Source organism: Typopeltis vanoorti, chromosome 22 (assembly GCF_054136105.1).
Source record: "Typopeltis vanoorti isolate ZY-2024b chromosome 22, IOZ_Tvanoo_1.0, whole genome shotgun sequence".
Lineage (NCBI taxonomy): Eukaryota > Metazoa > Arthropoda > Arachnida > Uropygi > Thelyphonidae > Typopeltis > Typopeltis vanoorti.
This window is the reverse complement of record NC_143570.1, coordinates 87,491,722-87,518,826: the sequence shown is the minus strand read 5'-3', so window position 1 is coordinate 87,518,826 and position 27,105 is coordinate 87,491,722. Positions and strand designations below refer to the sequence as shown.

At 35.9% G+C, this 27,105-nt stretch overlaps 1 protein-coding gene across 1 annotated transcript in view; it reads left to right on the top strand.

Moving 5' to 3' along the window:
* The window catches only part of LOC150094544 (integrin alpha-PS1-like), a 397,822-nt gene that overhangs the window by 37,089 nt on the left and 333,628 nt on the right, over positions 1–27,105 (top strand). The gene's annotated exons all lie outside the window — the stretch shown is intronic.

Here is a 27,105-nt window from a genome sequence, read left to right as displayed (position 1 = left end):
ACTGCGCATTTTCTTACATAGAGTAAAGGTCGGAAGTATATCAATGGAATCTGTCTTTCTCTGAAATGTTTAATAATTCGCAAATACTAAAAGTTTTGGGTTTATTTCTCTCCTCCCAACCAACACTTCTTCAGGTTTTGAAGCTGTCCTCTTAAGTGAGGCCTAAGGCCTATGATACGTGGCCTTAGAAGCATTCAAATCAAAACTTGGATAAGTTTATTTAGCTTTGTTTTCAAACCGTTTTTTGTTAATAAAAATATGACTGTGCTGCTTTGTTCACTTGTTTGTTGAGAAGAATATTATTCCCATATATAAAGATAAGATATCTCCAAACCTAAGAGTTTGTTTTCGAATTTCAGTTTTGTTTGCGAAGTTATCTATGAAAATCCGTGCGTTAGGAGTGCTTCTTTGAAGAGTTAATCCCCCCCCCCCCTCTCTTTAGTAATCAAACCGGTGAAATCTATACGCGCTTTGTATTAAGAACAACTGCTTTAATTTCCATCACGTGCATTTCTCCAGTGTTATCGTCGAACCACACAGCAGTAAGATTACTTTTCCAGATACAGCAGTGAAAGTACAATACATCTTGCTATCCTAGTCAAATTTTGCCTGTTGTAAGAAGAAAAAAAATCTGTTATTTCTTGAGTGATTTTTTTTTTTTTTTCCTTGTACAGAACACAGGATTAGCACCTACATGCTTGGATGCTAAACATGCGTGCAGTAACGTATCTAACAAGTAGAGATTTGGAATCCAGTGGGTTACTTATTTGTAGTTCCTTTGGTTGAGTTGTTTGTGGATTCACACTCCAGTTGCAAGGGTTCGGTAGTGTTTGTATGTACCACTGCACGCGAATTACTCATTCGACACTAATTGCATGTTTTCCTGCTTGAAAAAAAAAAATGTTGCTTATGTAAATGTCTGCAAAACACATGACAGCCCGTCGTATTCATTATAAAGTATAGATCCTGCAATTTTCTTAGGAAAAGATTAGAAATGGAACGAAGATAAATAGTAATGCTGTTTGGAACTTTTAAGGCACGTTTTAACTTTCTCTTGACAATAACATATAAAAATAAAAATTCAATAAATAGTGAACATTGCGGATTGCGATTCTGTCTAGATCAGTGATGGCGAACCTTTTTACCCAGGTGTGTTAAAGATCTTTTTTTTTTTTTTTTTAATATTGACATTGTTGATGTGCCACTTGCATACATGCATTATAAATTTAACTACATAATCATAGATGGTGACTTATACATATCATATTAGGCTATTTATTTAATAGGATTGATATAAAATCTATGAGTTCATATTATACAATTAATTTAATAAAGTGAAATTAGAAACTTACATTACATTTAATGACTTTTCTGTTGCTGAAAAAGAAAATTCAGAAAAAGAAAATTAGAAAGTTGCTTTATAGAAGGGCTACAGTGTGTACATTTTAATGCTACACAGGCAGCTCTCAAATCATTGCTCAATCTATTTCTCTCTTTCGATTTGATATTATTTAAGGCAGAAAATAGAGTTTCACAAGAGTATGTAGAAGAGCTTTAGCAAAGATTTTAAGTGCATGAAAGTTTTCGGGAAGGCTATTCCACACGCTTAGAATTTCATAGTCTTTACACGCGGTATCATGCAGACGTTCCCGCTCAAATTCTTCTAATTCATTTCTAAGAGCAATAAACTTTCTTATCCAGATAGGATTACACTGGAAGTCGGCTAGTTGCATTTCTAGATCTTTTAAATCCAACCACTCAAAGCCATCTAATTTAAGATCCATGAATTCTGTTTCATCAGGATACTTTATGAATTGGATTGTTTGTTCCAACATTCGAAATTGCTCATATCTAGAAGAAAACTGCTCAGTTACTGACTAGAACTTCGATAGATTTCACTCTCAAAATATTTCACGTTGAAATATTTTGAGAGTAAAATTTATTCTCAAAGCTCTTGCTCATGCCAAACATAACATCCACAGATTTTCCGAAAAAACCTTGCAGTTGTATTATATTGATAACATATTTTTATAAGTATAATATAGATAATAATTTTTATAAGTTTTTATAATATGATATGACTATGCATAAATTATAATGATTAAGAAAGAAAACGTAAACTAAAAACGCTCGTTGTTTATAGGCTAGTTACAAAATAAAATAGAAATAAGCTAACTACAAAATAAAATAGAAAAATGCTAACTACAATATAAAATAGAAATAGGGTAACTATAAAATATAATTAATTCAATGAATCGAAACCTACCTTCGCCTTAACTGAGAGCGATCTTACACTATTTATTCCAGTTTTTTTCATCAGAATACCAATATCTTTCAACATCCAAGGTGTGTCACTTGAAACCCTCAAGTGTGTCATAGGTTCGCCATCACTGGTCTAGATCATACGCGAATTTCAGTGAAATTATTCTTGTTCCATGGCGCCTCAAATGGAGTTCCACCATTAACTGTGTTATTTGATCAGTTCTGAAATGTTGAAATAGTGAACATTATTCCAAAGATATCTTCAGTGGTATTCACAGTCTTGTGGTACTTTACTTCATGGTTAAAAAGTTTTACAAAAAAATTGTTTAAATTGACTTTTGGTTGAGACAAAATTAGCATTTATTCTGAATTGAAGTTACATAGTGTAACCTGATCGATTTAGTATTCTATTAATGTGCCCCTCTAGCTGTGTGGATAGAAATCCGTGGTGGCATTGGTGGCAAAAATTCGAACTTGGTTATGTAGATTAGAAAGGGCTATAAAACAGGCTGTAGCAGCAGAGCGCCTGCCAACATCCCATTTGTCGCGATTTTCAACTAGCAATTGGCATCTATTTCTATCTCTTAGAGTTATTTTTATAATAATGGAATAAAAAAAAAAATGCGAATTCCAGTATAAATATTTAATTTCATTTCCAGACCGAAATCCTCGTATCTAGTACTTAATGCGATTCTGTTTGGCCCTAGAGATGGTCTTCAAACAGGCTGGATTCAAATTCTGCTGTGACATCAATATTTTTGAATATCTTCAGGTGGTATACGATTTAATCCCCTCCGCGTTTTTGACGACCATAGTGCAAGCTGAAGGTTATTTTCAAGGTTACAGCGTCAGGGAAATATATTTTTCTTAAATCCAAGTATTTTTCAATTACAGGCATTGTAGTTGTTCAAGAAGTGGATAATTTATGAAGTCCGTTGGAGTTTGGAGTCTGTGTGCACCCCTTTGTTTGTAATTTCATAAATAATTGTTTTATGTGCTGCAGATCCAACTTCTGTTGGATCTGCAGCACAGGTTAAGAGATAGATTATCTGAGAACTATAATTGAGAGACCAAACATGTTTTTTAAAAGCCGTTTCAGCATACAGCAAGCAGAATAATGGTATTACACCATGAAGTCGCAGCTGGATTCGAATATACCATGAAAAATTATGGACTTTGCTGACAAGAATTACGGACCTGATTTGTGAACTTAAGATCCAAGTCCTTTTCCATAACAATATGGAAAGAACATTGATGTCTTTTTCTTATTAGTTATGAAGATCAGTTATGAAGCCAACCATTATCGTATGGTGTAGTTGGTGAGGATTACTATGGTGAATACCTTAGTCATTTTTTAGTTAACAGGAAGTGATTCAGATGTTAAAAGGTATCTGAGGCAAACGTTTGATCTCCAAATATGATGAGCGTAACTGCCCTCACTTTCGCAAAGACGTGAGATTGTCAGCCGATATTCTTGCTAATGTCTTGTGGTCCACTTTTGAACATGGCTTCGTGTCTTTCAGCAGCTACCGAAGCCCACCTTCACAGGTGCAGCCTCGCCGGGAAGGAAGAGAAATAGCAGCGGAGCATGGCAGTAATTCTCGTCTCTCGCATGCGACCTGATGACCTACCGTCCGTAAATTCTCTCCAAACTCTTGTTGCTTGGCTGCGTGGTCACGCTCGGCTCTAGAAAACCAGTCTGGGCGGTGTCATTCCCCTTGCTGGGAAGGTAAAACTTGGTGGGCGTTACGAAGCTTTAATGAAACATCGCCGCGCACATGGAAGATTCTTCGCTTCAAATAAGTTAACCTTTCGTCGCTGATCGCAGGGATCGTGTCCGAGAGATCGTTAATTTAAAAAATAGCAGATAGCTTACAAAAGTCCTGCTCACTAGGGGCTCGAAGGATGCTTTAAGACCCTAATAGTGAACAGCCTGTGTCGGAGGTACCACCCCTTTTTTGGCCAGGCCTTGGGAAAAATTTAATTGATGTGGTCTAAAAGTAGGGCGACAAATAAAACGATAACCTAAATCATGGGATGGAATTCTCACATGTTTCTGGTAGTTCAGTGACCCGATAAAGATTTTTTTCCCAATTATTCTTTCGTTAAAACAGATTTTGAGCACTCCTTCATCAATCTTCAGCTTAAGGCTTTTGTGAACGCGAAAATAGTTACTTGTTATAAAACGAAAGCACTGAACAAACTACTCGAAAACATAAGCATCTTACTAAGAGCATGCACAGCTGTTGGGCTATATAACGGATGGAATCCATTTACAGTACTTAGAAGTAGGTTCCCTACTTTGGTGGTTTGTAGACATATTTCCGTAGCAATACAATCGAAAAAGAGATGCACAATAAAATCATAAAACTGCATAACCTTTAATAGACAAGCCAGTCGACCGCCGGTTTCTTGCAATCCCTTCTATATATTTTTTTCCCTTGAGTTATTCTTCCAATTTACTCGAGACTCGTTTTCACAAGTCGGTTTCGATAAATATTCTTTTATGTTTAGAATTTATAAACTTTTGTTTGGTCTATGATTAGCACGATTGTTCCTGCAAAGCATGCTTAATTGTTTTTTCTATGAAATTTCATTTGTGAAGTTGGAATTTTTATGTTCTTAGTGGTCCTTATTTCACTCTGTATGAGTATTCGTTCATATTTTCTGGTTAAAACATGTTAGAATTTTATTCATGCAGGTTTTTGTACAGTAGAAGTGTTTTATACCATAATCAATAAAGACTTGAATTCATCGTCGACTTTTTTTCGCCTTCATTCAATAAATTATACCCTAAATATTTGAACACATGGTTCTTCTCACTGTTATTTGTTTATTACTGTTTTTTTTATTTAATGACATTGCACCATATGCATATGATATTTCATCATTATGTATGTTCGATTAGGGTATGACATCTACGCTCTCTGGCTTAGAATTCCGCTGTGGATATGGCTGTTCGTGAATTTCTTCGTCCGCTTTGTTACTACCATCCGGTTATTGGAAGCCCGAAGTAGACCAAACATGAAACTTCAGACTGGAGTAGTCTGAAGTTTCGTGTTTGGTCTCTGGAGTAGGATTTCTAACCCCTAGCTTGCTCTCGGTGTCAATGTGCTAAAGGTTCACAACCTTTTGTGCGTGGAATCTCTTTAAAAAAAAAAAAAAAACTTGCAAATAATGTATCTGTTATAATCATCCCTCCAACAGACGTTTGGAAATCTGTAGCACATTAGTACCCCGTCAGAATTGGATAATCGGAGCAAGGCCTCAATTATCTGATCAGACACGGCACTGATATTCGTGTGTGGGTCCAGGGTTGCCAGATGAACATAACAGCTTATTGCCAAAATTTAAAGAAAATATGGCCAAAAATTACCACTTTGGAAAAGTATTAGGCCAAAAATATGGCCAAAGATATAAAATGATTGAATTGTGTGAATTAACATACCAACAATTAAGTGTGCATAAATTATGCCTATATATTCGATTACATATCATCAAAAATACTTTTAAACTTAAAATACTTACAGTGAACCTGTTAATTTGACCGGGTAAAATGGCTGTTAATTTGACCGGACTTCAAGATATTGAATATCTTGTTCTTCTTTTTCTGCAGTCGAGTCGTAAAGGGTTTTGCTGTTGTGCATTTGTAACATTTCGGGAGTATGCTACAAATTTTTGTAGCATACTCCCGAAGTTTTATATTTAAATATTTTTACATTTAAAGTTTTGGCAGCACATATTGTTATCACTTAAGAATGAACGGATTCTTACAATTGAATCCAGCAGTTTAATTTGTATCCTGTTTCTGGGTTTAGTTTTGATAGATGTTACATAAGAAAAAAATCGTTCCACTATTGCGTTACTTGCTGGCACGGTAAGGCATGTTAGGGCATAATTCGACAGTTCTTTAAAATTATTGTGTTTGTATACTACTTGCCAAAATTCTAAAGCTTCCTTATGGATTCCATCTTGTTTGAAGTTTTCTTCTTCATTCCACGCAACAAGGCTAATTTTTCTGTATTGGTCTTCGACTACATCAGCATCGTTTATTAGGTGGAAAAATGGCAGATCAGAAAATTTTCCCTTTTCTGTTTAGCTTAGAATAACAGTAGGATTTAAAAGTGACAGACCTTTAAATATATCAGATGACTCAGGGAGCCCGCTTGTTCACTTGATCCAACGATTCTTGAAGCATGGCTTGGCACCTAAATTTCACAGACTTTATTTTATTATTTTCTTGTTTCATATTAGGAGAAGTGCTAAAGCTGATCAAGTATGTTCTAATTTCTTGATCAAGTTTAATTCCAAAGTCTACATTTTCTACTATTTTGCATGTTCCATCTTCGTTATACAACCTTTGATAAAGACTATCTCTGTGTGTGCGCAGTTCTTTGGCAAGATCGTAAGGATCAGCATAGGTTTGCTGGAACAAAACATTAAGCCTTTCAAACTCTTTAACAATGGGAGTAGCAAATACAAAGTAAAAATAATTCATCCTATCTTGTAACATCTCTTTTATCAACCATGCCTTATACCTTGTATCCTGACCTCCAGATTGTTCACAGCAGGTGAAGTAGGCAATTAATTCTTCCCAATTTAGCAGTATATTATTGAAGACTTTACCTCTCACTAACCACCTTGTCTTGGACAATTTCATAAATGGAAGGGGTGCATCTCGTTCCTGGTCATCTTCAACTGCTGAATTCATCACTTTAAAAATGGCCTTAAAATCTTCTCTTCTCATATTGTTATTTGAAAACCACGAAGGAATTTCAGCCAAAATGAATCCAACATTGGATGGCAGCTTTGAAAATGCATGCTGCATACAAATTGCCAGAGAGTGGCAAATGCACTTCATTTGAATACAGTTTGGATTTTCATTTCTAATCTTAGTTCACAGGGAATTGTTACTTCCAACCATAGCAGCAGCACCATCACTAGCAAACCTAATACAGTTCTTAAGAGTTTGATTATATGAAGCTAACACTTCTGAAATTTTATTAAATAAAACCTCCGCTGTTGTCTCTACAACAGGTATAAGACCCAAGAATGCTGCGTGAATTTTATTTGTTTCATTGCAAAAAAATCTAATAACTATGCACAAATGCTTTTGTATTGCAATATCTGTAGATTCATCTACTGGTAATACATACTTTTTACCTTCTAACTCATGTTTCAGTTGCTCTTTCAATGAAGCAGCAATTACATTTTCTATAATTGCAATACATTTGGTTCTGTGCAGTTTAATGCCACCAAGAACACTATTTTGGCAATGTTTCTTAAGTACTTCACCTATATGATCTACAGCACGAATTGAGGAATGACATGCTATTGCAAGGCAAAGTTCTATTTCTGCTTGTTTTTCCTGGTCATTCATGGACGATTTGATAACTTTATCTAGAGTTGTTTGTGATGTACTGGGAGATTTTTATTGGTGTTTCTTTGATTTTTCGTGAACAGATATGTTGTAAAGTTTTGACAGCACGTTAGTTTCGCAATACGTGCAATATGCATGTTGTCCATCATCAGAAGATTTCAGTCACAAATATTTTACTTCCCACTCTTTTTTATATTTTCTTCCACCTCTGTTATCACTTTTGTCTGTTATCATTTTAAAGGGCTTGAAAAAAACAAAATATCTCAATTCAGAAAATGAAGAAACAAAAAACAAATTGTAGATAATAGTACTACAAAATTTATAGTACAAATACTAATCTGGCACAGCAAACACCAATCTGGTAAAGGGAAAATAACAAAAATATAAGCAAGATAAAGATCGAGTTTATAAACGATATTAAAAAATTATTCATTAATTATACTAAAATCACTTAATTACCATTCTTACGAAATTGGACATATTACTTGCATATTGTCACAATACGGTTAAAGTTTATGCAAAATATTCCAGTATGAAAGCTTATGAGATAGAACTATCACCAAAGAGCACCAAATGTCTGATATCACGCGACGGAACAACACTTGCAACACAAAGTCTACGCCGTAACTAACTAGAGACGATCAAAACAGACATGGACCCAAGCTGGTATGGCTGTTGCGTACGTGTTTTATACGAGTACAAAACGAAGCCGCATCGTGTTTGGTGGTATTTATCAACAGAACTGGATCAAGTTTATAGCAACAATAGCGAGCGGGAGCTTTGTGTACTTGTTTTATACCAGTACAGAATGAAGCTCAAGCATGCTTGGTGTTATTGAGGGAGTCATAGTAACAAAGTATAAGCCAGTTACCAAAGGCTCATTATGACGTCATCGAACAAACATTTTCAGTAACGGTCAATTTGCATCAAGCAAGTCACCGCCAACCAAACGCCGCGTAAAGGGGTACCAACAGCTAGCCTTACAATGCGACAACAATATTAAACTAAGTAAATAATGCATATGATTTGAAATCTTTGTACAAAGGGCCAAATTAGTGGCCACATTTTCATAAATGGCCAAACTGATTTTTTCATGGCCCCAGAATTCAAAAAAGTGCAAAATTTTTGAAATTTGGCCACGAAATGGCCAATCTGGCAACCCTGTGTGGGTCTGATGTATAAAATGATTTCAATCATCCATTCAGGAGTTCAAGCAACTTGGTGATTCACTGGTCGATGACAAATCAACCATCATCTATTCTCGGATGTTGATCTTAATTTATTCTAAATGGATAATTACTTATATTGCATTCTTGTTAAAGAACAATCTTTTCACACTCCTTTACTTTCTTTAGATTTCAATCCTTGCTGCTTCTGTTATCCATAATGTTTTATTAATTGCGTATATTTCATAAATGATTAATTGCAATATTTTATACGATAAAACGCTGTCCATAACTACTATGAATATTTGTAGAGATTTCAGTGCGATATTGTTATATATTTGGCTAACTAACTTGGCATTTGACCTCGCATAAATATAAACGTCCATGTAGAGCGGTCGTGCCCTTTGTAAAGCCATGAAACTTCAGGTTCCGTCCAGTATGCGAGAAACCATCTGGCCCAATACTCCTCCCTTTGAAAGAAGGAATGCATTCAAGAAGAAAAATGTAGGAGCTGTACCTTTTTTGAATTCTAATTAAGAAATGAAAAAGTCTGCTTTTTATTTACGAAAGCAAAAAATAAAGATTTATTTATTCATCTAAATGACCTGCCCTCTTATTATCGCACAGTATAGTATGTTATTTCAATGACCACAAGAACATCCGGTGATAGGCCTCGTTACGCATGAGTATCTTACCTCCTTCGACTGCAACCCGATAATAATATTCGCCTCCTCTTCACGCTCCTCTTTCTTTTCTTGACACCCTACTTGTTCTTAGCGTAATAAAGCAATTTTTCGATTTTAAAACCCTATTACATGTGATGCAACACGTAGTAATCTTATCTGCCCAGGTCATTTGTTCAACCATTTCCATTGGTCAAGGTTCTATTCTACTGATCCCATTATTAAACGATTGATGGGCCATATAAATACCAGGTACACGCACTTGGCAGAGCGCCAGAATTTTTGAAAGTCTGGAGGATGGTGTCATTGCTCTTATTGGCTCATAACACTTAAATTGCATAACCAGCACGTGTATAAATAAATACTGTGAAATGCAACTTAATTCGTTTGCTTTTTTGATATAAAATTTATTTCCGCAATAAATAGGTGGCGTACCGGTGCTTTTGTTTCCATAAAGGTCACTCATGTACTGTAGATAGTGTTAGTAATGCAGTTCATTCATAGCGTGTATTATAAATGTCATGTTCAGAGATTTGCTGATGCAAACATAATGAAACGCACTTCAGATTATTTTAACAAATTTTCTGAAGAGAATTAAATTTTTATTAATACGCGAAACTGTAAGGAAATTTAAAAGCATTCTGGTCGTATAGTGAGTTAGATCTTATACGGTTTCATATACATGTATATAAATAGGCTCGCGTAGTAGTTACAACTGAAGCTTGAAGCATTTAATTGTAATATTTTGATAAAGAACATTTAAGCGGGTACTATATTTTTAAAATTTTAGAAATAATTTAAATAATTTTAATTACGAATTATAAGTAAAGTAGTATACTTTCCGAAAGAAATAAAATACGTTACATTTGTAATTCGTTTAAAATTAAATCCATGACACCACATTTGCCTCAAACTCTCAAAGAAAACTTTTTTTTTAAAGATGTAGAGAGATTAGTCAGCTTCTTAAAGCCACGAAAGTAGTACCAAGAGAAAGATGGGGATCACGTATTGTGACTTTTGCTGATACTTTCGCTTTTACGTTTATTCTTCTTTTCTTTTGGCTTTACAGAACTGAACTAGTTGCCAACGAAAACCTGTTTCTGAAGTGATGCATGGAATGGGTAAAAATCTCCTGCACTTGCTAGAGAACCCCACTCCCCTTTAATCAAAAGACATGAATACGTAAGAACATATCCGTAAAATAAATGGCTTTATGAAAAATTCCAACTAAGAATATGGAAATAAACTAATTCAGATTCATAACAGTGTATTTTATTTCTTCGCGTCAGTTTTAATTAGCGTATCTATGGTTAATACTCTCGATGGGTAGGATAGACAATGAACACTGCTTTATATGACACATTCGCTTCCAATTTTGACACTTCATTTTTTTTTAAAGAAAAAAAAACACGGTTTTAGAAATTAGGTCCAAATGCAACAATGAATTAACTATTCTTCCAAACTTAATCTAAGACAGTCTCTATGGAATTCGTGCAAAGGAGATTATCGGCCTGATATTTGAAAAGTTTGTACCAACAGCATATGAAATATGAAACGATAAACAAGAAAGTGAAGTATGATATGCATAACTGCAAACAGGATTATAGTAAGTAAAAGAAGATCGTTGGGTATGGACTTTTGTATTTCAGTTTCGAAAAATTTCATAATGACGATCTACAGTTCACACGAGGAGCGGACAGATTGAAAATTGAACATCAATGGAAGGAAGATCGAACTACTGGATTTTAAGTTTATTGAGAAAACATGCGTCATACTTGATCAGCTGCGTTGGAAATATCGATAGCGACAAACTTTAGTTTTCTCGAATTTTATCGTGTGTTTGTCTAAGATGGGTGTCATTACTGAAATCTTACTTGCGGTTATTCTGCGACATTTCGAAGAAGCTTTAAAGTTTGCCTATTGATGAACTTTCCCATTTACTAAAAGTTCAGAAGAATAGGCATGCAAAAAAAAAAAAAGCATGAGATTTTATTTTCGCTATGGAACAAAGGCTTTTTGTTATGAAACCTGGCTATGATGCTTCTAATCCCTTTGACAGAAAACAAACGAATGGTTTGCTAATGGGGAAAGAGGTGAGATGATAATGGATAGGCATAGTTATAAGTTAACGTGATACGTCAGCTAAAGTTTGACCTCATCAATTTCGCAGAATGAAGAATTACTTGGTGTGAGTGACGAGTAGACAGCGGCTTCACGTAGCAGTCAACAGGCTGTGGCTTTGGATTCCACTGGATAGATAGTAAGCGATTTTAATCATCCAGTTTGTTAATATCTCCTTCCTAATACTTGGTAACCTGAAATGGCACGAAACAGTGCCTTGATGGTTTACCTATTTCCCCCCCCCCCCACACACACACACACACGCGCGGCGCTAAAAGATAGTGTAGGTTGTCAACATTTCATAAGTGGGACTGTCATCAAGGCTGGCTCTCCCGACGGTGCAAGACGTGCATTTGCACGGGTCGACAAAATATGCTACTGCACGGGGCGACGACAAAATTCCTAGGGGCGGCCCTGACTGTCATGAAACAGGGCCGCCCCTAGGAATATTGTGCAGTATCACGGGCCTAGACAGGAAGCTGGCTCAGATCCTTCTCTCTGAAAAAATACTTTCTTTCTTTCAGAGAGAGAGAGAGAAGGATCGAATTATGTCTGTTAATGGTGTGCAATTTTGATCGGATTATCCATTTTGTGGGAGGAAAACTCTTCCACATTCATAATCTTCTGATGCGGTTTTTTTTTTTTAATTCAGATTTTAGGCTTTGGGGAAAATGGGGTGATGAAGGCTGTTCTAAACAACAGAAGTAGAGGAAATGAAAGCGAAAGTAGTTATAGGTTAGAAACAGGTTTGCTACTCAAGTGGAAGAAATCTAGTAGCCGGTTAAGTAAAACACCGTCCATGAAAATCCTGTTTAAAAGATATGCTGCCGAAACACTCCAATCGTTGCTGGGAGAAGCGATTGGAGTGGTCTCTGAGAGGGAGGGAGAAAGGAAGGGGGTATCAGTTAATCAGTTTGTCCTCTTCTGAATAGCATCAGGCATACAAGCACCTCATGGCAACTACATCAATACCGAACATAATCTACAGTATAGATAATTATGAAAAATAGATGCTTAATAGATTCAACATCAGGGCTTTACTGCTGAAACTAACAATCACACGAAAGAAATAAAATCACTAACACACACACAACGAAAATAATTTGATGTAAAAATTTAAGTTGCTGAATAAACTACTATTAGCCCTGACAGTAGTGATTAATGCTTTAATTTTAGGAGGAATCTCCGTTAGATCTTAGTTCTTACCCTTCCTTGCTAAGGTAATCTATAGCTCACATGAGGATCGGATGTGTTTACGTAACATTTTTGCAATATTGAAAGATACATCTGCAATAAAAGACTACATGACAGTACTCCGGAAGTGCTTGCTAGTCCTGTTTTTAACATGTACAGAAAATTATGACTCAGTGCTGTAGGCGAGGAAAGCGGGAGTAATGATTGATTTGTATATGTATCCAAATGACATCTGACATTTGCATAATTGAGATCGGAATCCTCCATCGTGGTTGAATTTAATATTGCACTCTTTAGCTTAGCATCTACGAGAATGAAGCCTATCTGAAGTAACCATTCACATATTTGCTGGGCAGTCGACGTTGATGCTTTCGTGACCGTTACCCGTACGATTTAATTGGAACGTGTGCACTAGACATTAAAATAACTTTCACGGCTTACACATGTAACAAAAATTATAAATTTATTTAAAACCTCCAATGCATCGTCAGGGAGATACACCGTCAACTGCATTCAAAACATGAATCACAATAATGAGTCGCAAATCATGCGTCTATTAGCTCGTGTCTCTGTCGCAGCTGAAGTATATGATATTACACTATCGAAGTTTCACTGGAACAATTGTAGTAAGTTGCGTAGATTTAAAATTATTAATTAAAAAACTTACGAAGAATTAATAGCGAACACTTCCCACAAATTGGATATTGGCGTACAGTCTGATCGGTTCAGGTTCGGACGATTTCGTAGCGTTTCAAAGAAAAGACGATCGAATTAATTACTCGCTGGAATGAAGAAGGTTTTTTGTTTGGTTCCAAAGAACTCTGTGCCTGGTATCAATAGCGCCAAAAGTAAAGCCAGACTTGTCCGATTCCAATCCGGAATCGGACAAGTCCGGTATCCAAAAATGTAATATAATCTTGATGTTCTTCGATTCTAATCAGAACACCAAGGCAGAATGTCCAGTCTAGTCTGTCCAAGATGACATAAGCAAGGTACTAGATAGACACTTGGTAAGGAAAGAGGAGGTAATGTATCCTTTGTGAATTGGAGAAAGGAAGGCAGTTTCCGAGGTTCCTTTAAGGTAGGGTATTGAAATTCTTTTCATATCGGATTGTAGTCCGATATGAAAGAAGGATGATGATAATTGTCAATTTTTTTTGCATGGTAGTTTTGTTGTATCCATTACATATCAGATTGCTTTTAATTTTCAGTTCATCTAACAAAAGGGGATCAGAAGAGAAGATCGTATGAGCTCTGTGTACCAAACTGTTGATAATACTCATTTTTGTGATGAATGATGGTGGAAGGATGAGTGAATGTATCCACTAGTAAAGATTGGCTTCCAATAAACTGAAAACTTCAACCTGTGGGACTAGAATTATTATGGTATCCAAAAAGAGTAGTTGAGTATTGGATTCATGTTCAATAGTAAACTTGATACGCGAGTACAAGAAGCTTATTTTTTCTAGGAACTGAAGTAATTCTGACTCCGTGTGGGACCAGATTACAAAAATGTCATCAACAAAGCGTAACCGTATACGAGGCTGAGCTAATACAGTGTCAAAGAGTTTTTTCTAGATGTCATTAAAAATTAGTTAAGGCTGGTGAGATAGGACTGTCCATTGCTTGTTTGAATAACTTATTATGCCATGTAAAATAGACTGCATTGATGGTAAATTTAAATAGGTTGACAGTGTGTTCTGGGAAATCAGACTGTAAAAACAGAAACGTCCCTGTAGTGGTACGTTGGTGAATAAGGAGACCACATCAAAATAAAGCATCGTCTCGTTATTACATAGATGTGGATCTTTTATTTTCTCTTTAAAGTCAAGAATGGCCTAGTGAGATTCCGAAGATGACGAGATGTTTTGCAAGGTAATATAAGTTGGAGAACCAGTACAGTCCACTATTAGGCGTAGCGGATTGGCATCCTTATGTATTATAGGAAGATCCCAACATGCCCACGTTGTTGGATGAAATATATTGGAGTTTTTGAATAAATTCTATGTAATTTTTGTTATGTGTAAGCCATGAAACTTATTTCAATACAATAGCTTTCTGATAAAACCGATTTCATTGACAATTTAAATAATTGACATATGAGCGAGAAACGTCATAAATTAATTAGAAAAGACTCCATTGTAAATTTCATGAAAGAAGAGATTAATTGCCCGTTTGAGGCAAAACGTTTCTCTACCTGTTTTCCCTGTCCCATCACTTGCCTGAGACTACCTAAATTGAAATTAGGCTCTGGAGGTGCGGGGGTGCCTTTATTTCAAGTGGCAGAGCTAAGTTAAGCTAGACAGCTGGATTTTGTCAACTTCACGTCGGGTCTTTTCAATTCATCCCCTTAATATTTTTAAAGTTAAAATTCCAGGCTATTTGGTTGAATACAGAAAATGCTGAATCTTTTACTTTTAAGATGTGCTCGTGTTCCTAAAAATATTTCGCAACTTATACAAATTAATTTTAACATTTTACTGACACGGGAGCGTGTCAGTAGTGATTAAAAAAAATTGTCTGTGCTTTATTTTCTTATTGGTAACTTGTTTCCATAGTAATTTCAAAATATACTGATGGAATTAATTCATTTTACAAGAAGCTTTTGATAATTGAGAAAACGTCCAGGCAAGAAAACAGTTTGAAAAAAGAACAGAATGAGAATAATGACGACGGGAAGAGCAAAAGAATATTAGCCTGAAAAGACAGACAGAGATCAAGATCATTGTCAACATTGTATGTGCGTACTTATCTTGTGGTTGGATGCTTTTGGCCCGGGTTCCCGTATTTTTGGCCTTCAAGGTTTGTGGACATAACCTCTTTATCGCTGAACTTGGCACCTTTAATGCTTCCCGATTCGCCCCTTAAATCAACATGATGAAAGCAAAGCATATTTGTCTCACGCCCTGTCCTGTTGCTTGCTTTTGCTCCCTTCGTACCGCTATTTAACGCGTGTGTGTGGTAGGTAGGCCTTTTCTGAAGTATTTGCAAAGCATGCATTAAATGCAACGTCCAAACTTTAGAACACCGTACCTGTGGATGAAATGCTGTTTATTAAGTTTTTAGAACAATCCTGTAATGGTAGATTTAATGACTGAATTTCACTTTCATATTTTCATGCAACGAAAAGTCTTTCACCAAACATGAGGCATTGCTGACTATCCACAGATTTCGAGTCTCGAGAATGAAGTACTTTATTTTTAATTAATGGTATATATACAATTCCGAATAAATAGGTCCACTTCACCAGATTTTTACACCAAGATATATTAGAGAAAAAAAAATCCTCCTATCCCTGTTTTTTTTTATAAATTGTACAAAAGCATTTAATATCATGCACAGAGATATCCTTTTGGAGTATTAAATGAACTTTGAATATTTCATAAGGTAATAAATTAAATCAAAATTTGGTTGCCTTTTCAGCAGTTGTTGCCTTTGATTGTTGCCTTTTCAACAATCATGTTTAATTTAGTGGGGTTTTTTCTTCGAAAAATGTATTAGTGAAACTGTAAAAGAACAAATAGAACAATAATATTAGGATATGCAGATATTTATCTACTTGAAGAAAATTCAGAAAAATCAAAACTTATGCGGACGATTACGACTCAACCATGATAAAAATTTAATATTTAAAACTATGTGGAAACAACAACCAAGGAAGAAATGACCAATTTACTATTAATTACCAGAAGTTCAAAAATGTTATTATCTTCAAATATCTTGGAACATGGATTATTCCGGATAATAACATTATTATGGAAATACAATTTTAGAAGAGAGCTTTCATTCATCATATATTCATTATTATCTTCGAATATTATCTCGAGCAGAGTTAAAGTGGAAATATAAAAAGAAAGTCATTAGATCTATTTTTAATATATACATGGACCGTAACAGATCGAGATGCGCAATGCCTTATAGATCTTTGAATATATCTCAGAATGATTAAACAAGCGTTCAAGATGAGGCCTGATAGTAAGCGACCTACAGGATGAACACGGCAACGTTTACAGGGTAACATCTAAAATGATTCAGATCTGATGGAATCTTGGACTGGAAGAAGAATATGGACAGTTTTCTTCATCTAGGTTTCATTCAGCGAACTAAATCACATTCCAAATTTCTCCAAACTATTTCAAAAAAACATGAACACTTTTAATGTTTCTATGCTTTTACAGAAAAAGGCTACCACATTATGATCCTGCGATCCTTATCCCCAAAACGCTTTCGTCTTTGATAACCATATTAAAGAGCAATTTTGCAGACATGCACAAAAATGTCCATTCGATTTATCGCGTTTTATTATTAATGGAAATTTATACAGAAAGAATTAGAAGAAAATAACTTGCTTAAATCATATTTATAAAACAGATGACACGCAGATTAAGTAAATATCACTAACGAATAAAGTTCTTTTATGACTGTTTTTTGCACCTCCTATTTTGGATTTATGGGAATGATATATGCATACTTGAGGCTGAAACAGAAAATCAGGTGTGCTGATAATACCGTCACGGTATATTTTACGCATTTCATCCCAAGCTTAAAGCATAACACCGATTCCGAATTGTGTTTCATAAACCTAAGGCTAGAATGAATATTAATAATAATAAAAGCTGTATTTCTGTTCTTAAACCCAGTACATTCAAATCAGACTGTGTCAAAATACGATATACAATTGAATTTTATGAAAACTAATTATATAAAACAAGAAGTGACTCGGAACTAATCCTGTGATTCCTTACAAGTCATCGTTATTTTACTTCAGATTGCACCACCATATATCGCACGCTGGTGCCTGTCGGCCATCTTGCTTTACGAGCTGGACAGTGAAGTAAATCTGAGGAAAACTTTGTCTACCAAAAACCATTGCAAATCCAGATCGATCACATTGTAACTCCCTTCAGATACTTAAACAATTTTCTCATAAAACAAGAGTAGGTTAATTGTAAAGCAAAACAGATCAGTAACAAAAACCATGCCAGAGCACCGATCATTTGATTCTTGCAATACAATTCATTCACAATGTGAATGAATACAATTTAGGGATTCTTTAGACAGTATCCTATTCCCCCTTCCGCCCGACCCCTATGGGCATGTAATCGTGTTCTTGGACCCATTTTAACTTGCCGAAGTCACTCCAAGCTTAAGTTCTTTCAAGTCTAGCTTACTCTGATTCATGTGCCAATAAATTTACTTGGCGTGATATGCTGTGGGGCGAGTTGTGTCGTCAACCAGAGGAACACTTCGTTGTTCCTCTGGTTTAGACAGGAACAGGGAAAAAAAAAAGTTTGGAATATGTCAATAACAACCAGTGCAGTAGCGTCAGAAATTATGAACCACATTTAGGATTCTTCTTTTATTGGTATTTTGAAATATGTGAGGAGAAAAGAAATGTTGGCAGAGCCTTCTCGATGTATCCTCGTATATATCTCAGAGGTTACAGGCGATTTTCATGCAGTCTCACTTATATTTAACTTTTCATAGTATCTATTAACATAATCAAAGAGAAAAGGTATATTCATTACACACAAACTTATGCACTAAAGCAGCGTTTCTCAAAAAGTTTTCTGGCCGTGGTCCACTTGGATAATACATATTCCTCAGCAGCCTGTACATCTCTCTTCGCCGATAGGTCATATATCCTCCGTAAGTACAAAATTGTGGAGTAGTTGGCGTAATATTTTTGCATAACCGTGTGTTCAGATATAACTGCATGTGCTAAAATATTCGGTGTATTATTTTAGTGAAAATAAGCGAATTATGTAAATGAATTTTTAATTATTACGATTTTTAATATATCGTATTTTAAACTGTATCTGAAACTTTACAAACTAGTACAACTGGACAGTGCAGTAGTAAGATCTGTGCTAGATTTCCTCGCAATCACTTAAGTTGAAGTTCGAATTGATAAATGCTGTATAAATCATATATGGACAGTGAATTTTAATGAGGACCTTTCGTTCTAAATTTAATCAACCCATCTGGTTTAAGAGGTCAGAGACATGGCAGACCCACCAGTGAGTTCTGATAACGTTTTTTTCCCCTCGATCAAGGCCTAAATTAATACAAGTTTTAATTAAGAATAACGTTTGTGATTATCCAGTATTACCATAAATGTTAATTTGGATATTAATAAAAATGAGATTAGAGCTCACAAAAACATATATCTTACGAGGTCTGTAGGTCATTCATAAACAGTTTTCCTTATATGAAATTCGCTGGTCGCTACCTACATACGAATTGTTCGCTAGCATATTTATGACATCACTTACCACCACTTCCATATAAAGGTGAAACTTGGCGAGTTGTCGCCACACACACCTTGTCTCGCTTGTTGTTTCGCGTGGGTGTCGCAACCTACAGGTGTGTAGGTTTTATAGCTCAGGTCTCTTGTTTCACCAATATTCTTAGTTCTTCATCCCTTTTCCTCGTCTTCCCACGCGAATACACACCAAAAAAGCTCCTTTGGTAGCTTTTTTTTTTAGCTATTTAGGTAACGCGGAAGTCGAGAATCGAAAAAAAAAACATTCTTCTCTGATGGTAAGTAAGGAACGCCATGTACAGTCGTGCATATTTCTCGCTATCATTGATAACACAACGAATTCGTGATGGGTGAAGCAGGTGTTAGTTCGCTATTGGCCGTGAAAATGTCGAGGGAGGGGGGGTATGTTTATTTTATTAAGTAACAGCCAGGGGAGGTGGATTTTTAAACGCACTGTAGTGGTACTGACATTTAAGAAACCCTCTCGCATTCGCCACTGTTACTGAAACTATAAAATCAACAGCAGTACTTTTAACCTTGTAAAGGCAAGAATTCCCTCTTAATATCAAAATCTATCATCTCCGCTATTATTGCACGTCTTCGTATTTGCGTGCGTCTGCACATTGTGCTTTTTACATTTAAATTTAATTGCAGATGTATGTTTCCATTATACTATATTCATATCGTTTCCGTAAACTATCTTTCCATGAAGCAATAATTTATTTGGGTGACTTAGCAGAAGTTAACTCAACTCTAGCGAAGGATGGTTAATGACACAATGGAACGAGCTCTTTTACTTCCTCAAGAAATCGGAGAAAAAAAGTGACTTTTCCGTGAAGAAAAAAAAAATAATAACCAAAAATTTTTAAATATTAAAGTATGGGCGCTGTAATGTTTTAAAAAATGACTTTTGCGCGTATATTTTTGACTTTCATTAGTTTTACAATTAATTTTGATTATTCTTTTTTCTTATAATTTCTTCATTTCTTCCGTTTTAAGAATGTAAAGCTCAGTCCTTAATTCGGAAAAACAAACAGGCATAAATCCGTTTTGAATTCAAGGATATTTATCTTTTAACCTTTGCACCAATAAATCAGTTATTGGAGTGGCGATTATTGCGAGTTTTCTTGATGTGCTGCTTAGATCACGAAATATTTTGCCTTCATAGTTAGAAAATACAAAAGTTTAATCCACCCTTGATACTGCCAAGCCTTTTAAGTATTTTACTGAAAATACTTTTTTTTTTTCAGCAGTATTTTCGTCATTGTACATCGCAGCTGATTAATTTGACTTCCTACCCAGCTGTAGTCATATCAGTTGAATATTTTGGGAATTCGTTGTCACAAGTTGGCCATCCTTCTGGTTACATTTAGACACAACAGAGATTGTATGGGAATGGGGGGGGGGGGGTTTATCAAGTGGGCTAGCGATCCTTCTTTTTCCCTGCTAGTGACAAACATAGCAGTGCACATTCTTATTTTTACCTTCAGGCGTCTGGTATTTCCTTCTTGGGTCAAGTGGAAGAGGTTTTTACTCACGTGACTTCACTGAAGTGACGCCGCCCCAGACCTCAGGTGCATAATAGGTACAGCTCATTTACGGTCTGACCTTAGGGAACCGAGGCCTGCTTTGTCGCGTCCTGTTCGGCAGACCAGCTATTTTACAATTCGTTTCAGAATTAACTACTACAAGTACTTGAGTTTTATATTTAAAGAAATCGCAGTTTAAATGCTTGCATTAAATAAATTTATTCTTCGTAAATGTTTCTTTATTCTTCCTATAATCGCAATTTAAAGCAAAGCACTTCTCTATATCAAGTGAAATGACTGAAATGATTAGGCTTGTAGAAAGTGCAATTTTTCAGCCGCAAAATTCGACATGTTGAACTGTTTTTATATTTATTCTTCAGATCTGCTCCATTTAAAACGCAATAACATCTTGAATTTTCAATTTCCATCTTTAGACTCTCGTCCATCATGTGAATCGAATCCAGGCTTTTTTTTTTTCAACTAAAAGTGAGTTTAACCAGAGAAGTCGAATCGTTCACTGTTCACGACATGCCAGCTAGGTTGACTGAGTGGTTAGCGTATCCGCCCACCAACCCACAGTTTCGGGTTTGAATCTCAATGCATGGATGTTGGTGATTGTTGGTGGGAGATGAATTTCATCGCCTGGTGCGAGGCCACCTCCCTGCTTACTGGAGGCCTGAAGTGGTTTAAATAATCTCAGTGTTTTGTGTTTAGAGCAGAGTTTCCAGATTATGTAAAAATATACAACAAATAATAAAAAAATAGAAAAATCCTTGGCCTACTCGTGGTATTAATTTACGATAGGTTTTGCAGTCCTTGTGGGCGGGAGTCATATAAAAGAAAAAAATGCAAGAAGACCCCTGTCATTTACAGGCAATACTACATTCACCTCACAACTTGAGTTGCTTAAACACTGTCATCTTGAACGTTAGGCATGAGGTGCTAATAACTGTTCAGTTACTTATCTTTGACTTGGTCAAGTGTTAGCAAAACTGAGATGCGATTTGATGAAACTATCTTCCTGAAATCAGTCATTATTCTTTTATTTTCATGACTAATTATTCCATCCATCTCCATAATCATAAGCATCCGTCATAATAAAACAAGATGACCAGTTTGTCATATCTCGAAACCGGAACGCGTGGCAGAACCGCAAGATGTCTAACTCCAGACCATATGTCTGGAGTTAGACATCTGGAGCTCCACATCTGGAATCCCACTCGTGAGCCACAGTGACGCACGTATGACGTAGCAGCATGATGACACCATTGAGTTATGAAGATATGTTTTGGAGATGTCATTTAAAAAAAAAAAAAAAAATCTGAGACTGTTTAAAGTGAAGATAAACCACAATAATATTATGCAGTTACCTATTCAAATATGAACTAAGCCATTGCGCATATGGTTGTCAATATTAACTTGAAAATCTAACATAGATGTTGATGTCTGCTGAGTTAGCTGAAAAGCTAACTCAGAAAATTATGATTGAGTATTCCTATCGGAAATCCAATCCAGAAAATAATTTTCATGTCGGATTTCATGAGTCCAAACCAGTATATCTCATCGAGTATCGATGAAACAAGATACGCATCCTTGGGATGGCTGGAAGTACTTTTTAAGTGGCACTACCTTACATTTAAATGTCTCATCTGTCTTACGTCAGTTAATTGTGTGCGTGTGTTTTCGGGCGGGTTTATCTATCTAGAGAGAAAAGTTTCTGGGAGAAGAAACACAGTTAGACCTACTAACTCACCTTCTGTTAAAAATCCTGTCATAGACGAGATTCAGACCATCTTTTTAATCAAGGGGTATCGTTGTTTGTTTGTTTTTAACTGAATTAAAAAAAAAATGTTAATTAAATATATAATTTTATCCTGCTTTCGGTTTTTGTAATACTTTTAAGTTAAAATATATGTCAGGATATTAAATTCTGTGGATGGATTCCGTGCTTCCTTTGATATCAGAATTCGATGCATGCAGTAAAGAGGCTCGTTTTCATGCGCTCGGTCGTAAAGTGCATAAAATAGTTTATAAACTGTAATAATAAATAACTGTCATCTGTCGGTATGATTTGTGGGATCGAAAAAGTCCCCTATTATATTTTATAACCCGCCCTATTATATCAGAGGTTCCACACGTAATTTGTATTCGTATGCAATTTCGACACCAGCTAAACTGTTGTTTCCATTCAAATACACCCACGAGACTGGAGCAGCGTGACCTAGTCATAACTGTGTCAACAACTTGTAGGTCATTAAAGAGGGCTTGGTCCAGACATATGGCGGATGCATTTTCGCCGTTATTCAAATTACTGCAAGACAGTTTAATACCGATGTTCTCGACAAGTGGCAGGGCTGAAAATCGGCGGCTTATGAACAGGATGTAGACCCTTTGTAATGATCGCGAAAGTGTTCATCAACTCAAGAATGTTAAAGATGTATTCTTAAAGCTTTTTCGATTAGAAATCTTGGATTTAGCTAGGTTTCAGTAAGGCGTAGGCGTAAATTACAATTAGCATTTCTCGTCATTCACTCACTAGTCTATATGGATACAAGATCAAATTCTAGATTGATAATGGGTTTTTATCAAACATGAAACACAAAAGCCGCACGTTTTTTTATTTTATTTTCTTCTATTTAGAATCATTTTCTAGCGTATCTAAATCATATTGAGGTAAATGTACTTAGGTTACAAGTTCCCTTCTGAAGGAAGCCCTGTGTGACAATAGTGACTGACCTGCGGGTGATATTTACATTATTTTTAGTTTTAATTTAGGAATGATGAATTGATTAGCCTTTTATTTACAGACCTGTAATCTATAACGAAGAGACAACGGTTATCAAAGTTGTCTTATTCTGTTGATATGGGCGTATAATTTCACCAATCGCTATTCTTTACGTTCTTGATTAATTTGATAGTATTGACATTGTAACCACCGGGTTACAAAAGTAAGGACGATCTTAAAACTGGGGAGTTTTCAATAGACAATTAGATACATAGATACAGGCAAGAAAAAGTTGATCCTGCTGCCTTGGCAAGAGTACGTGCACATCTTGAGACATTTTTATGCTATTTTGCTCTTAAGAACAGTACCGAAGATAGGCAATCTCAGAATGAATGCACGCAAAATCGACATGCATTCTACTCTTCAAAAACAGAACATGCTCTTCTTTCTCAACACTATATCCAGTCATCATTTTAAACAGGATCGAGTAAATAGTGTCCTTTTTTAGGAGTGAGCAACATATGAATATCGAAAGAATAGCTATTGAAGGCACGCCTTTCGTATATAATTTAGATCCTAATCCTAGTCTCCTTTCATGGCTTCAAGTACGGTTGAAGTCTTTCCCTGTCCTAAACAGGAAGCACCCAGCTAATAGACATAACATACTAGTTCCTCGTGGTCTGCTAATGCAAAATCTGCAGGTAGTCGATCCACATGCTGCTATAAAGGGCTATTACATTCTTGCAGAATAATATCATTTAATATCACAGCACATGCACTAAATAACTTGATTTTAATATAATACATAATATATAATATCACACCAATTTCCAGTTTCAATAATAATAGACTGCATTAAACACTAAATTAAAATTCCTTGATAAATATAATTCAAAACTCCACGTACCAAATTTCATCAAAATTCGTCCGCCCACAGGTGTAGTTGAATATAGATTGATGGTGTAATGGCTGTTTAAACATTAAAATGTTTTTTTTTTTAATTAATAAATCTAAAAAAATGTCCTTTCATTGTTCCCCACCTTAAATCATTCCTCAGGCTTAAATCAGAGCAGCCGATTAGCAGATTCCCTCCGTGACCGAGAAAATAACGCCACCTAAGGTTGGCGTTTTTTTTCTCGGTCACTTAATGTTTACCAATAAGAATGGAGGAAGTATATTATTTCTCAATTTCATACTGAATCTAAATGCTACAATACATGCATATAAGTATTTACTTCAATTGGGGGAGTGTTTCCCCTTTGTTTTATAGAATATTTTCTTTTAGAAACTGAACGAACTTTAATATTTTAAACCTATCGTGAGCGTCACTTAACCGAGTCTGTCAAACATCTTCAATAACATTAGCAGGTGGAAGCTACCCGTAATTCGACCTCCGTCAATCAACACGTAACTTGTTACGTAAACGTGTAATCCTGTACACTGCTGTTTTTGTACGTAACCGTTACGTAGAACGATGAATGGTGCTTTTATATGCAACAACTACACGTCGATTTGGTGTGCAAGAGATATTAATTATTCCATTCTATGTGCTATTCTAGTTTTTTTTTTAATTTTATTTTTCTGTAAGTTGAAACTGTAGTATTGGCTCAGACACGACACGAAGAATTGTTTACCTGCTTACTGCCACAGTTAATTGAACTCTATGTGGATGAACTACTTGGCATAAACATTCGAACTAATTGCGATAAATACAAAAGTAATGTACATAGCAAAAGAAGCAAATTTTAGTTGCGTAGAATGAATTTTTTTTTTCTTGAGTGGATTTTAGGTGTGCATGTTTTCTCAAATGAAAGGTTTAATAGATAGATAGATGAACGCTATTATTATATGACAACTTATAGAGTTCCAGGACTCTCATGGTCTGCCAGAACTGTTCTGGTCTACCAAAACAGGAATCTGATAATCATTTTCCGAAAAATTCAGTACCGCAGTGTGAGTGAAACGCAAATAGAATATAATAATAGTTGCTTCCTTGGTGTTTTCTGTCCAGGACTTATTAGATCAGTAGAATTTTAATACTTATTACCAACTGGTTATTTATTCAGTGCAAGTTAAAAGAATGTGGCCTGGCCACATTCTCATCATTTTAATTATTTCACTGTCATTGTTACCTCCCGGCTCAATGTCGAGTCTCGCTTTCATGAGGATGTTTATTGCGGTGAACTATATTTAGAGTAGGGTATAAAAATATACTAGAGAACGAACGGGGGAAAGAAAGATTTAGCCATTTTTTAAAATATCTATAGCTACACCGGAAAGAGCATTATGTAACCTAAACGAGACCAGAGGCGCCGTAAAAAATAAATTGGAGAAGACAAAGGAAATAAGCGTAACAAAAAAAAAGTATTAAGCAGAACAAATACAGTTCACTTGAGTGAAAGAGCAACAGGCGAAGCACCGAAAACAAAGAAGTATCATGGAGAGAAAAAAAAAATTCTATCTGCTATTCTCTTTGCCTTCACCTGAATGAACAAGAATCACTGCGGACAGGGAAATCCACGCTAATGGACTAAGAATAGATACTATCTGAGTCATGCGCTGATCTCTCATCAGCCACAAAACCCAGAGACAAATCCCTTACTTCTCCGAGAAGTGCTCTTGGCAATGGTCCCAGCGTTAATGGTCCGCTCAACCTACTGGCCTCGCTCACGGGGAGGTCAACGCGTACTAGGCACACGAAACTCTCCGGTCAGGAACAAAGGAGACCCCCAAGTGGGGATATGCACGTGGTTTTGACCACGAGCTTCCCATGTGTACAATTCTGAACTGCAACTAAACGGATGCAGCCAAAGTAAAACTCCGTTATCCTTTAATAAATAGCGGCGAGGGAACGTTATCTACGAGCGCGATTATCTTTATCGGGCTGTGGTGGAGGTTAGCTTTTGTCTCGTCGGTCTGTGCAGTTCAGCGGAAGTGTACCATTACTGTTGTTTATATTACCGTGCAAGAACGAGCTCGAACTTTGCACACAAAGGCCGTGAAAAAATCGCGTCAGGTTTCAGCAGTATTGTTGAGTTCGTCGTGATCAAGTTACCTGTTTTTACACCTAAGTCCCTTAGAGCATGACGGTAAACTGAAAGGGGGAGGAAGACAAGACCAGCTCTCCCGTTGGACGAGGATGGCATTTTTTTTTTATATGCTAAAAATAGTTAAATGTTCATCACAATGAATCCAGGAATTTAAGGAAGCGAAATGTGGATTAAAGCTAATCTCGCATTGTAGCTTTAGACAGCTTTATAGTTAGAGCACACACACCCCTCTGTTTACATCATCTTTTCAAACTTATTCTGTGTGTGTGTGTGTGTGTGTGTGTGCGCGCGCATATGTATGCATTATTCCGTAATAATAATAAAGTAATGAATTCAAAAGACTCCAACCCTTTTGGTTTCATCATTCCATTCTTACGATAAATAACAAGTTACCCTAGTAATTATATCACTATGATAACCCAAATGTCCCAAACACTGCCATACCCATAAAGCGTAACCTCTTCCTCTCCAACAGAAGCTTTTCGTTTTACACACTCGAAAATGCCTTCATAGTTCATTGGCTCCTTTTGAATGCTCAACACAATTAGCATCGATAACAAGCTTAACCACGGGCAAGATGGTCTAAATGGTATTTGGAGCGTGGTTTTAGTTCATTATCTATTATACTCGCGGTGTTAACCAATCCCCTCTTTCGCACTCACACTGAGCAACATTTATGTTAACAAGAAATTATAATTCCAGAATGCACAGCTTCACTTCTGGTCGAAAA